Here is a 14942-nt window from a genome sequence, read left to right as displayed (position 1 = left end):
TTACCTCAGAATGGCCACTCATTTGTATATAGCTTGCTACAGCTGTCCTGCAGCCTTCACTCCGCTCCTGAACTAATCCCACCCTCGTCACCAATGAATTATGTCGTGGTAGATTTCTTCAAAACAGAAATCGAAGTGCCATCGAGTCAAAGATTTCTGGAGACGTAAACTTCTGATTCCAAAAGAATTTATTCGTACCACCCGGCTGGGGGGAGAAGTTCCTTTGGCTTCTGCCCTACTTAATTTATGACAGGCTTATATAGGATGTACCAAGGATGTATTGGGTTTCTCTGTAAGCTAAGTAGTGACTGAGTGCTCACACGGCATTCGAATGGGATGGTCCTCACTGCAATTGGAGAGAAACATAGTATGCACCAGGGGGTTCAAAATGCTATGTGACTGATTTATTAAGAGCTTTAATTTGGAGGTCAGGTAAGATTTTTTGGGAGGCAGTTGTTGCAGCTCCTATGTGGAACGAATGAAGGGAGAAGAGATTGGGTGGTATACCTGATTTAAGCAGGACACATTTGAGGTGTTTTTGAAACCAGTGTCTCAAGACTGGCTTGTGGTCATTGTCAATGAATAGTGGGTCTGCGGGGGAATGAATTTGGGTTTCCCTGTAGGTTAAGTAGTGACTGAGGGCTTGATAGGGTTGGAAAGGAGTTTGTAGATTAAAGATGAAGATGGAATGGTCACATTTAATTTGATCTGTTTTGCTTTGTTTAATATGGAATCTGATGGTGTCATTATTTAGAATTTGGAGGTCTGAAAAAGTGGGGTGAATACTAGGATGATATTTGGAATTTATGGATATTTCTGAGCTTTGGAGAAAACCAAAGAAGGAGAGAAAGAACATAGTGTCCAGTGTTCTAGATGTGTTGTGTGAATGATAGTCTGAACAGAGAGTGGTTAGGCAACTTTTTAATAGATCTAGGGTCAGAGGTTGCTTCTAATTGGTTGTGGCGGCCTGGATTTTTTTGGATTCCTTTAGTGAGGAGAGAAATTTGGGGGTTGTTTTAGTGAGGGGCATTGTTGGCCATGGATTAGTTTGTAGAAGTGTATGGCGCTTAGGTGTACTTTGATTGTTCCAGAATGCAAATGCTTTGAAATATGGAGGTGAGTAGAGAATGAGGAGATAGAGATGAGTGGAACAATCTGGGAAGGGAATGGTGTTACTTAGATGGAAAATCTTGAAGCTGTTTCAAGCTGTCCAGTAAGTTGGAGTTTTCTTGGGGAGATTGCTTGAATTATGAGGTCATGAGATAGGCTATGGAGGTGTCTGAGTGGATGGTTTACTGGAAGATCAGTTCTGAAAAGGGAGGCACTTGAGTTGGATTCTTGCATGCTTCTGGGGCTTCTGAATTTCTGGAAGAGAAAACGATGTGCTTTGATGATGAATTGGTCGAAGGCAGAGATCCAAATGAGACGTCTTAATAGCGGCATGATTTTTGGGGAATGTGAACAGCCTTTATTGATACATTGGACTGTTCCTTGATTGTCACAGTAAAAAAGTATGCTTTTAGATTTCCATTCCTTTCCCCACAGATGAGCTGCTGCTACAAGAAGTTATAGTTCGAATAAGGCGGTGGAAACATCTGATTGGGGAAGACCACATAATTCCGATGGCCAGGTGGAAGTGAACCAGTGGTTTTGAAAGTATCCTCCAAAACCTACAGTAGGAGCATCATCAGTGAATAACTGCAGGTCGCTGGGGGTGGAGAGGAGGTCTTCGTAGAAGAAGGAAAGTCCATTCCATTGTTTGAGAAATGAGAGCCATAACTGTAAATCGGCATGGCAGGCTGAGTTTAAATGTACTTGGCAGTAGATGAGGCTAGGGTGAGGAGGTGGGAGATGAAAGGATGACCTTGGGGAACTATACGCATAGCAAAGTTGAGATGGCTGAGCAGGGAGAGCAAGTCATGTTTAGTGCATTGAGGGGAATCCAGGAGGCTGGAAACGATTATAATGATTATATCAATTTTTTCCCTGGGGAGAGAGGAAGAATTCGATGGTAGTGGAAGGACCTGATGTTTTCTCGGGGTAGATGGGGACTCTGAGTTGCGAAAACACATTTACAATAGTGGAGAGGTGGGCTGCTGGTGGGGAGTTGTTTGGGGAAACAGTGAGAAAGTCACCGAGCAGATAGATAAGGAGGGGAATTGTGTAGTTATTTGACATGATCCAGCAGAGGGCTTCGGAGAGCATATGAAAGATTTTGGGGCTACTTTTGCAGCCGAAGGTTAGTCAGCTGGCTTAAAAATAAATGGCTTTATCCTGAAAAGGTGCCAGAAGACGGGGTGGATTGGCATAACTTTAAAAGCAGAGGTGATGTCGACTTTAGTGAGCCAGGCTCCTTGGCCGGTTATTTTTTATCAATTTAATAGCTTGGTCTACATCGTGATATTGAAGGGAGTACTTGTCAATTGGGATTAGACTGTTGATGCTTGGGTAGAGGTTTTCATGGGGTGCTGAAAGGTCGATGATAATACGCTTTTTTCCTGAGAATTTCCTTGTAGCAATCTCGATGGGAATAATGCGGAAGAGTTTAAAGGGGGGAGAGTCAAAGGGGCCAATCATGAAACCTTGATCTAGTTCCTTTTTTAGGATAGTGTCAACGACCTCTGGTTCTGCCAATGCTGATTGTAAATTATTGCATATTATGCTGGTATCTGGTAGGATTTCTAGGCCTGAGTCAAAGCTTTGGCTTAGACCTGAAAGGAGAAAGTTTGTGAAATCTTTGTTTGGGTGATTTTTTTTAGTTCTTTAGCCAAGAGAGAGACATTGATGGGAGAGGAGAGGTACTTTTTTAGATCTTTATTATTTCGTGCAGAAGATTTGTACACTGGGCAAATAGGGCAGGCGTGGGCACCGCTGCAATAATTACAGATGTGGAGAAAGCAACAGTTTTGTCTAGGGCAACCAAACTCATTGAAGTTGTTGCACACTTGTCTTCCTGAATTGAAAGTAATTATTCTATTATTTGAATTTGAGGAGATTTTTGAGTTCCTTGTCTGTGGGACATATGAGGTTGATTTGATGGTTTCGGGAGTTGATTTAGGTTCTGTATATAACATCTGTATATCTTCCAAAGGCTAGGCAGAATTCAGTTAGGGTAAGTATGTGGTTTGGGTTGGGATTGGAATTTTTTCAAATTACAGAGAATGCCCTGCAGTCAAGGGAGTGAGATGATTCACAGTTAGAGACTGAGGAGAGAAGAGAAGCCAAATCTATCTCAGCAACTGATAAAATCTGTGATCAGAGATGGCTAGAGATTGGTGGTGGTTCCATGGTGAGTGCATGTGATGGAGCTGCAACAGGAGTTGCGGTATAGAGATTGTAAATTGATGGCCGAACTGGAACTGGAAGAGAAAAACTGGCCTGAGGGGGAACCGGAGTGGTTGCCGCTTGCGGATGCAGCCTCAGGTTAAGAGAGACAGGTTGGAATTAGCTAAATCCGGGACCGTTTTTGCTTGCGGAGGCAGCCTCAAACTGGGAACTGGACCGGGAATAGGCGGATTAGGAAAGGAGAAAAGAGGGTTGAATGAATTAGAAAGTGGAAGTGCCGCTGGATTATGCATAGTTAAAGATGGGATACTGGGAGAAATACAGGTGTGGGTAAGGGAGGACCCCAGTATTAGACTGAATGAGAGCTGAGGTTTGTTGTGCTTTAGGTAATGGAGAGGTACCTGACGATTCTGAATTTTGAGTGGTTACTGAAACGGAAGGGTTTTGAGAGGTGCTGGCAACCCGAGCGTGACAGCGCGCTAAGCGTTGGGAGGTAGTTCTCGTGACTTTTGGGGGCGGGGCTTCTTGGCTTCCCGGTAAGCTTGGTAAATCTTTAGGTTTGTTTTTGATCTGACGAGAAGATTGTAGAGTTGAATTTTATTTGATCTACATTGGAAGGGGATAGACTCAGCAGCGAGGGTGTGACATAAGTCATTGACAGTCCATTTTGTGATCGCTGGGATAACTGGATATGCCGGAGACAGAGCGGGATTTGGAGGTAGCCGTGAAGGAGAGGAGCTTCTTCTATGATGCCAGTTTGGGAGGGTTGCGCGGTGTTGAATGACCTCTATTCTTTTCGTTGGAAGTTAGGATAGTGGAATCTTGGGGTGTGAGTCAGGGCTCGGAGGAGTGCTGAGGAATTTCTGGCACGAGAGAAAACTCGTCATCTGAGGTGAAGAGTTTGAGCTCATCTGGGTCAGCCATGGTTGCTTGCCAGAAGTGATGACCGCAGGGAGAGAGGTGAGCTCTACTTATATATATTTTTGCATAATTGATTAATATGATCAGATTAGTAGGCTCCTCCCAAACCTTTGTTTATAACTCCATTTGATCAATTCAAGGTTGGTCTTAAACCATGCATGGAGATTAAATGAAATAGTAATGTCATGAGATCAACGTGACAATTAGGCTATTATTGTTTAATCTGTTCATGTGTTATGAATGTACAAGTTTATTTCTTTATAAATAAATGTACGTTTTGTGGTGTAAAATGTCATGTTTCGTTATTTAATAAAAAAATTGTCAGACTCTGTGAACTGCTGCTTACACTGGTATGCACTCTCCCCCAATTGAAACCACAAATGTGTGCTTTCATACAGTTGTACAACATAAAAATATTTCTTTCATCATCCCTTGGAAATCATTTGAACCCAAGGTAGGGTTGTTTAGATTAAGTATTTCTTATGATTCGAACATTAAAATCAACAGCAATTCTGTCCTGTGTTCGCTACTATTGTGTAGAGACGAGGAGGGCGGGGCCGGGCTGGAATGACGCACGCCTGGTCCCCAGTCAGCCTGATGGTGCGCGTGAGGGATAAAGGCGGCTGGGGACGACAGTTCGAGAGAGAGAGAATTACAGGCAGCTGTACTGAGTGTGTTTATGGTTGTGTGTTTTTGTTTAAGTTTATTATTAAACTATTATTTATATTCTCAAGCCGGTTCTCACCTCCTCCTTTCCCTCAAACCCCCTTACACTGGTGCCGAAACCCGGGAGGGAGGAGGGATTCCCGTCGCAGAGTCCTCGACACTGCCATCCATCCAGGGGAGTGCCGCTGCCATCTGACGGGGGACGGAGTAGCCCGACCACCTGGACGCGGGGAACGGCCGCCGTCCACGAGTGGGGACTGGACTCCCCGACCGCCTGGAGCGAGGGAGCCGCTGCCGGGGGCAGAGGAGTGCCCTGCCGTCCCCCGGGAATGCGGAGGGGTCGGGAGAAGACCGCCATCCGCGGGGGGAGGAGGGAAGCGACTCCCCGACCGCCTGGAGCGGTAGGGCTGCTGCCAGGGATGGAGGAGTCTCCTCACAGGACGCGGAGGGGCGTTCTGTCCGCTGGGGGTCAGAGGTCTGACTCAGGTCCACCCGGGAGGAGCGGCTGCCGTCTGCCTGAGAGGGTGGAGGAGTGATCGAGGACCATGCGACGGTGCATCAGAGAACCGGTGAGTTTATTTTTCTCTCTCTCCTCTCTCTCTCTCTCTGTTGCTCCATGTTGGCCTTTCCCACACCTATTTTGTTTTTGTTGTTGTTGTTTTTCCCCTCCTGTCTCCTCCCAGGTCGAGGAAGGCGGGGATGACCCGCCGGCAGTCGGGGCGCAAGGCACACCCCCCGGAGAGGAAGGGGGGATGTACGTCATGCCAGGGGCTTCCCGGCCTGAGGCAACGCCGGGAGCAGTGTAGAGCCGAGGAGGGCAGGGCCGGGCTGGAATGACGCACGCCCAGTCCCCAATCAGCCTGATGGGGCGCACGAGGGATAAAGGCGGCTGGGGACGGCAGTTCGAGAGAGAGAGAATTACAGGCAGCTGTACTGTGTGTGTTTATGGTTGTATGTTTTTGTTTATTATTAAACTATTATTTATATTCTCAAGCTGGTTCTCGCCTCCTCCTTTCCCTCAAACCCCCTTACATATTGATTAGGTCTATAATGAAGTTTCTATGCCCAACAAATGCTCAACAGAGCGGAATGGAACTAGCTTGTGACCCTGCGTGAAAAATGTCTATTAGGCTGGAGTCGCATTCACTTCATGAGCGGGGCGTGAGTGAGACGTGAGCAGCGCGTTTACAACATTACAACAAACACACTGCAAGCGTGAGTCGTGAGGTGAAGCATATTTAAGGTGAACCTACAATACACTACAATTTATTGGTCTGCATACAAACAAACACAAATTAATTAAATAAAAGAAAGAATAAATAAATAAACTTTTGTCTGTTTATGTATAGGGATAAAGTAGGCCTATAGGCTTTACAACATTCACAGATCATGACCAAGTACGTTGATAAACATAAACAAATGCACATGACTGCCACCATTGTCACTGAAGCAACGACTATAAAATATCCATTTAACTTGGGTTCAGATAAGATTCTGTTTAATGTCTATACATGCATGACAACACACATGGTCAGGGGGCACATTTGAGCAGCAGGCAGTATGGGGAAAGTGGCTTAAATAATATTAATCTGGATAGGCTTGCAGAACTGTTATTGCAGTGGAAAAGGTTTGGTTTAACCAATGTTTGTTGAGGTGCAGTTACATGAAATTGGTTTGGTGCAGAAGGTCAACACCAGTAAATGTGTGTGCCTTAAGGTACCTTATGTGTGAGGGTATTCCACGCAGGCTATACACGGTCATGATTAAGTCCAAAGTATAGTTTGGTCAGACACGGACACTCAGCACATGTTGCGTTATGCAAATCTTGTCATCAACAGAGTGCTTGAGCACTGAATGAGTCCAATTTTTCTAACAATGCAGCTTTGAACGTGCAGAATGCCCATGCACGTGCAATTATTTGCACTAATTAGTGTGTCCACAAGGTGGCAACACTAACATTTGAGCCGCTGTTGTCATGTAGAAGCGCTAGAAGAAAATGTAATCACCACTAAACAACAGGAGATGAAGGTCAAAACATCAACAGTGGATGTGCATGTCAAGAACACATGTGTGAGGAGATACCTGCATTTGTAAAACTAGAGGCTGTAGGAATATAAAGCCACGGACCATGAGCCAGCATCCATGCCTGCCACAGACCACGAGCCAGTGTCCATGCCTCCTGCGGCCTCCGGGTCTCTGCCTCCTCAGGCCTCACCCTTCGGGTCTCCGCCTCCTCTGGCCTCGCCCTCTGGGTCACCACCCCCTGAGTCTCCAACGGCTCTGCTCCTGAGTCTCCAGTGGCTCCATCCCTGAATCTCTAGCGGCTCCACCCCCTGAGTCTCCAAGTTTCTATGCCTCTGAGTCTCCTAGTGCCTTGACTTTTGAGTCCCCAGTTGCCCTGTCCACTGAGACCCCAACTGCTCTGTCCTCTGAACCCTCTGAGTTCCCAGCTGCACTGACTGCCTGGTCCTCCCTCATCTCCTGGCCATCCGTCTGTCTGTCCCTTGTCTCCTGCCCCAGGTGTGTCTTGTTAGCCTTGTTTGTTCCTGTGTATATATTGCTCTTGTGTGCTCAATGTTCTCTTTTGACTGTAGTGTTTTTTTATCTTCTTGTATTTGTATTTGTCTTCAGTGATTATTAATAAATAGCCTGCATTAAGATCCGTCTTGCTCACTTCATCTGTCACAAACATTACAATAATATGAATCTTACTTATTCTTTAATACTATAAACTTGACCAGCAATCATGAACAAACTTACAGTGTTAACATTGTGCAAATGCGCCACCGTATGGCACTACGGCTATTCACCAACTCAGTTTAGGCAGCAATGCATATTGCGTACTGCTCTGTGCTACGCTTCTTATGCGTGTTCCTCCAGTATTGTGCTTTGCTGTCACTTTAAATGTTAATTTTCCTGACACCCAGGGAGGTAAATTGGATCTTGCAGATCACATTCCGACTGCTATGTCACACTGCACTTTTTTCATGACGCATTTAATTGTTATAAGTATAATTCTGTTTATATTTTAGGTTTATATTTATTGTAATCTGTTACATAATCTGTTAGATTAAACATTTTAGGTAATCTATTTTAATTACTTTTGGATTATTTTTGTGTTACCTAATTCATATTTTGATGAAAATCTAATCATTAATTTTAAATGTGTTAAGTAACATTTAACACTCCTTTCATTAAAAAAGGTGCTTAAAGGATCATAAAAATGAACATTAGATAAGATAAAAGACATCTCAACCAGCTCACTTTACAGTTCTTACCACCTGTATCCTCTGTGAGCTAGTTGGCTCAATAATCTCTCCTTCCAATCGCGGGGAACAGAGCATAGCTGGTTCGACCTTTGTGGCTTCTCTGGGTTCTCAAATGGGCTCCCTTCTTCATCTGTGTTAAATTGATTTAGGCCCATGACACCTTGGAAGGGCTAGACAGAAAAGACCATCCCCCTGGAACTGCCCCCTGCACTATGCCACTCGTTACACTGATATGATCTGCCCTATACCCATGGCTGTCAATTTGTGTATGCCAATGCTTTCCTCTCTTCAGCCAAAGCCACCTTGATGCTACCTCTGCCTGCTTACTAAAATCAGCGACCATCCTCTTCCACACTACACCTTTAAAGCCAAGAAAACATAAAGCACTCAAGAGTGATTCATATAAAGCACCTGCAGCCAACCACAGCTGGTAGGTTCCAGGCCTACTTTCCCCTCTGCTGGTTCTCCAGGGTGAGAGGCTGATATTTCTGCAGCTTTCGCTCATGTGCCTCTTCAATCCTGTCTTCTCAACATGACCAGAAGACGACATCTGGCCAAAGGTTTGTGCCTGCAATCTCCTTTGGAAATTTGAGTTATCTTCTGAGATCTGCCCACATGTCCCAATCACTTGGTGTGGGCCGAACCTCTGTGTTTCCCCCCTACCACAGTACTCTTCCCTCCTGGCGTGAGGAAGTTAATAAAACAGGGACCAAACACTTTTTGGTTCTGTTTTGTCCTCCCTCTGGCCTGCGCCAGTCCACCTGCCAACTGGGCCAGTACCTGGTCATGCCTCCACCAGAACCTCCCTTCCAACAAGCCAGCTTTGCAGGAGAATGTGCTCCAAGCTAGCTAGTCTCCCACACAGAGTACACCCAGGGCTCTCTGCTAGTCCCCACCTATGAAATTTAGTTGTTGGAGGCAGAACATCTTGAACGGGACAGAGAAGAAACTTTGTCTGGTGTTCCTTCATACTCCATATCTCTTGCCATTTCAGGGACCTCTCTCTCACACCTTCCCAAAGGACAATTCCCTGCCTGTATTTCCCTCTACACCATGCCACGGCATTCCCTTGATGTCTTTTTCTTCATACTGGCCCTGGTGACACAGGTTTGCAGACCACTTACGGCCTGTGCAGATAATGATGTTTGCCTGGTGGACTTGATCATCCTTGCTGTTTTGGAGCATCATGGCCTGAGGTTGCCTTGTATTATTCCACAACTGATTTTGTAGAAGCTGCTGTTTTCTCCCTGTACTGTACAGACCAATGGAAAAAAAATTATTGGAAACTGATAGCCACCTCCTGAATAAGTTGTTAATTTTCCTCTCCAGTGCTTCTGCTATAGACAGAGGAGCATCATACACAAGGAGAGGCCAGAGGAGTATGGGAAGAACTTCTCTCCAGAGCTTTGATCCAGATGTCAGCTTGGTTGAGCATCTCCACACTCACTCTGTCATTGAGCTTAGCCCTGTGCCACTTCCGCAGGCTTTTCCCAGTCTTTTCACTAATGGTGGGGATGGTGTCTTAACCGATCTTAAATCAATATCAATCCTGTATACGGCCCCCCTTCAGAACTACATTTCTAGCTGAGAATAGGAGCACTGAGATATTACACCCAGTGACGATGCATACCTCAATCCTCTGTCAGTCAGTGGTAAAGTTGCTGCAGGCGAAGCGCATCTCCCCCTGCAGCAACTTCACCACCAACTGGTAGAGGCTTGAGGTAGGCATCATCATTGTGGCTAGATGTTGCATAAAATATTTAAAACAATAAAAAATTTAGACTGCTCTTTTAAAATTTAGGAGCATAATTAGTAAATCACACACTAGTGCTTTTAGCTGATTGATAATGCAATCAAGAATGTAAGCATGTAATCCATAAAAAATGCATATTATAAAATGCAATGAAATCCAAAAACAAGTACTCGATTAATTAACATAATACACAGAAATAACACAACAAATGAACACAGTAGTAACAGTAACAACATTGCAAGCAATTCAATAAACAATGCAAGCACAAATATGTAAACTTACTCTAAATGCATGGTCTTACCTTATCAGGGCAGAATTCTGTGGGCAAAGATGGTGTCGGCGGACGTCGAGTGCATGTGAAACCAGCAAAAATACTGTATAATTGTCAAGCAGCCTTTTTCAATGCTGCACTTTATACACAGTGAGACTAAGTTAAGAAGAAACTCATCGTCAAAATGATACCCTTGTCCATTGTGAATATTCAGTGTAACTGTGTACGAAGCACCGCCCACACAGAGGTCACTGCCAAACCAAGCAACTTCCTGTTGGTTCACCAAACTAGAGCTTGAGGCGAAATCAGCACAAGGAAATTTCATCAGCACAAGGAAGTCCATTGCATGGATTCCCATTGAGATAACGTTTTTTGCCTGTGGAATTTCACCATGCGAAGGTATGTGTGACCGCACCTTAAAGCAATTTATCTGTGTTATATAGTGTATTATGAAGCTTTAAAAAGTAATGTGTTCTCTGCAGCATCATGTGCTTCATGGTTTTAAAGAAAGTTCACCAAAGCCAATCACTTTTTGTAATGAAAATATTTTTGAATCATAGCTGAATTGGCCTGTCTCTTTGGTCACTCCATGAGCTCGAACAGTGCAGTCTCATTGTTTGATCAGTGTAAATGCAATTATTGTGAAACTTAAACAACCTGCTACCTTTTGAGGCCCAGCCAAAATCAGTGTGTCATTGTTACAGTGGATTCAATGTTTGAATTAAGATTCAAAATGGATTTGTCTGTCTCAATGTCTGGGGATCAGTCACTGAATCAGTAACCATTTCTTTCTTTACCTGAAGCTAGGACAAGCACAATCACAAGCGAATCCACAGATGATGATGATTTACTTTGTTTTCTTCATACTTATCAATGGTCATGAAAATTACATTATTTTGAGACAATTCGAACAGCATATTTATAATATTTACTAGACTGATCTCACTCATAGATTTTCCAACTGCAGCATTCGTTATGTTTAAAGTGTTGCAAATCTTGGTCAAGCACCTATTACATTAAAGTAGACTTGGTAAAATGTGATTAAATTAGTTGCTAGAGATTGACTCTGAGGAAAAAGTGTGGAAGTGATAGAAAGAGGTTAAAAAGTATAAGGACCAACATCTGCTTTCAATGCACATTGGTTGAAAATACATTTACCCTGCACCCCTTGTTCAGCAACATGCTCATATCAAGTTCTCAGGTGAGAAAGTGAAGACACAATAGCAGAATCAGGTTTTAAATGAGGCACAGCATGAGATGAAATATGCTACAGCTTTCACAGAAGGTTGTCTACTTTTCCAGCTCAGATATTCGCCTAAAAATCTTTGTTTGTATCCAGCAGAAGAAAAAAAATCATACACATTTGGAATGGCAAGAGGGTGAGTAAATGATGAGAATTAAAATTTTTGGGTGAACTATTTCTTTAACTGCTCACATTGCTGAAACTTTCCAGGAAGAGACTACAGACAAGAGGAGAGAGGGTCATAAACTCATGGGTGTACAAGAGTTCTCGATCTCAGTTGTTTTTACCTATAAACACCTTAAACGTGCTGGTGGAAACAAGAATCTGTAAGGGTGAATAAACAATACAGGGCAAAACAATAACAGAGGAATGTTTGTGACATATCTGGACTTGAATAATAAACAATGAATAATGTCTCTCATCACAGCATCAACACATTTTACTGTTCTTTTCTGAATTAACAAATACATATATAAAATATGTATTATTATAGGCTATTATAAAATATATTAAGGTAAAAGTTAATATATCTTAATATAAGATGAAATTTGGATTTAAAAAATACTTATCGGCCCTTTTTGTTTTAGAATGACAATCTCACATACAGAAAATTCAATAATTTATGAGGATTAAAGATTAAAAAAAATACATTTTGAAATTACATAAATGTATAAACCTTGTCATGTCATTCTACTAGTTCTTCATACCTTAAGTCTTAAAAATCATGGAGAGAAAATAAAAATGCATTGTATAAGTTTGAGGTTATTAGGTCTAGTTCAGGAGTTTATCAGACACGGTAATCAGAGAGCGTTTCAAAATGTGACTTTGGCAATATCTTTAGATAAGATTTAATTTGATACACACACACACACACACACACACACACACACACACACACACACACACACACATACATACACACACACACACACACAGTTGCCATCAACATTATTCAACCATCCTGACCAGCAGTACATTCTGGTGATGTGAATTAATATATCAACTAAAACCTCAGTAACAGTCAAAGTAAGTTTTTAATACACATTTGAGAAATTTTGAGAACAAAGAGTTCAGTTTACCCAAATTTAAAAAAAATACAAATAACGAATTCTCTCCACAAATGTCATGTCAAAAATATTAAGCTCCCAAAGTCAATCATTTGTGGAGCATCCTTTACCCTTAATAACATCAAATAAATGTTTCAAGTAAGTGTTCTCAGGCTTTGGACACCTCTCTATTGGAATCTTTACACATTTCTCATGAGCAAAAGCTTCCAGCTCATTGACATTCTTTGGTTTCTTTGCTGACACTGCTTCCTTCAATTCCCAACAAAGATGGGATTTTAATGATGGACTGAAAGGGCATTAAAGGACATTCCACGACCCATCATTGAACCAGATTTTGGACAACTTGGATGTATCCTTGGTGTTATTGTCTTGCTGGAAAGTCCAGTGATCACAAGCTTCAATTTACACACTGAAGGCATCACATTTGTGCCAAAATGGCCTGATACATGAAAGAATCCATGGTGTCAGTCACACAGTCAGGATAGCCATTTCCTGCAGTCGCAAAACACCCCGATAACAGGACTGACCCACCACCATGCTTGACCGTGGGGATGGTGTTGTTCTTGTCATCACCTTGCCTTTCTTACTCCAGACGTACTGCTGATCCATGGGTCTAAAACTCATTTTCAGTTTAGTGTCATACGTCCATAAAACCTTCTTCCAGGATTCCACAGGTCTTTCCATATTCCTTCTTAAATATTCAAGTCAACATTTCCCTTTGAAGTTTTGCTTTCTTCCACACCCAAGAAGGTTGCTCTTCAAAATCAAATCAAATCACTTTATTGTCACACAACCATATACACAAGTGCAACAGTGGGTGAAAGTCTTGGGTGCAGTTCCGAGCAGCATAGCAGTCATGACAGTGATGAAACATATACCAGTTTACAATAAACATCAGATTTACACAACACAATTTACATATCTAATATATACATAATTACACAACACAATATACAGATAATAATATACAATGTACATTATATAATTCACACAATACAGAATACACATACACACAATATAGAATACACAGTATACAATAAAAATGGAATATATAAAATATACTGTATGTTGTATTGTGCTGTATTGACATTCAGGCTGTCGGTTGATAGTCAGTTGCCAATGTGTTGTTAAGAGAGAATATATTTATAACAGTCCAGTGTGAGATATAAAATTATAAGATTAATAAAGTGCAGTGCTGATGTATATTGATCGTGAGAGATCAAGAGTTCAAAAGTCTGATTGCTTGGGGGAAGAAGCTGTCATGGAGTCGGCTGGTGCGGGTCCTGATGCTGCGATACCGCCTGCCTGACGGTAGCAGTGAGAGCAGCCCATGGCTCAGGTGGCTGGAGTCTCTGATGATCCTCCGAGCTTTTTTCACACACCGCCTGGTATATATGTCCTGGAGGGAGGGAAGCTCACCTCCGATGATGTGTCTGGCAGTTCACACCAGCCTTTGCAGGGCTTTGCGGTTGAGGGCGGTGCTGTTGCCGTACCAGGCGGTGATGCTCTTATACCATATTTTAAAAATGTATGAATGGTGCTGCCAACTTTGTCTATTGGAAATGTAAGTGCCTTGGAAATGTACTTTTAGCCATGGTCTTTTCTTGTGTAATCAAGTAATCTCCTCTATTAGCTTTTGTGACAGTTTATTTTTAAATGCATTTTTTGCATGGAAATACATTTTTGCTTATGACACTAAACTTACATTTTAAAACTTAAATAAGTACCATTGTAGAGTGATGGCTCAATTTTGTTTTAAAACTATTACTTGTGTAGCCTTACATATTAAATAAACTACATGCAATAGGGTTGAATAATTACAGGGCTGTATTTTATATGACAGGGCTGTATTTTTAAAGAATCCTGCTATTTAGAAATATAAGGTTGTATATTTACACTATGACTTTCAATATGTCACTCAACTGATATAGTGTAATCTTTAAAAATTCTGGGTCATCAGAAAAGCTTACCTTTGTAAATCCTTACTGTCTTGGGGGGTTGAATAATTTTACATTTATGCATTTGGCAGATGCTTTTTCCCAAAGTGACTTACAGTGCCCTGGAGTAATCCCCCTGGAGCAACCTGGAGTTAAGTGCCTTGCTCAAGGACACAGTGGTGGTGGCTGTGGGGATTGAACCAACAACCTTCTGCTTACCAGTTCAATGCTTTAGTCCACTACTCCACTCCATTTTGATTGCAACTATATATATCAGTATCTACTTTTTGAATGACAATTTCAGATACAGAAAATAAAATGAATTATTTATTTATTATTTGTTTTAATGATGTGTTTATGTTTTTATTATTTACTAAGTATTTTATAAATAAACCTTATCATGCCATGCTTCCAGTTCTTCACCCATACTGATTTTTGTACTCTCAAAAATCATGGAGAGAAAGGAAAAATGCATTGTGTTGTTTGAGGTTATTAGATCTAGTTCATAAATTTAGTGCCATGGTTTTATA

Source organism: Myxocyprinus asiaticus, chromosome 20 (assembly GCF_019703515.2).
Source record: "Myxocyprinus asiaticus isolate MX2 ecotype Aquarium Trade chromosome 20, UBuf_Myxa_2, whole genome shotgun sequence".
NCBI lineage: Eukaryota > Metazoa > Chordata > Actinopteri > Cypriniformes > Catostomidae > Myxocyprinus > Myxocyprinus asiaticus.
Note: the sequence above shows the minus strand (reverse complement) of the source record.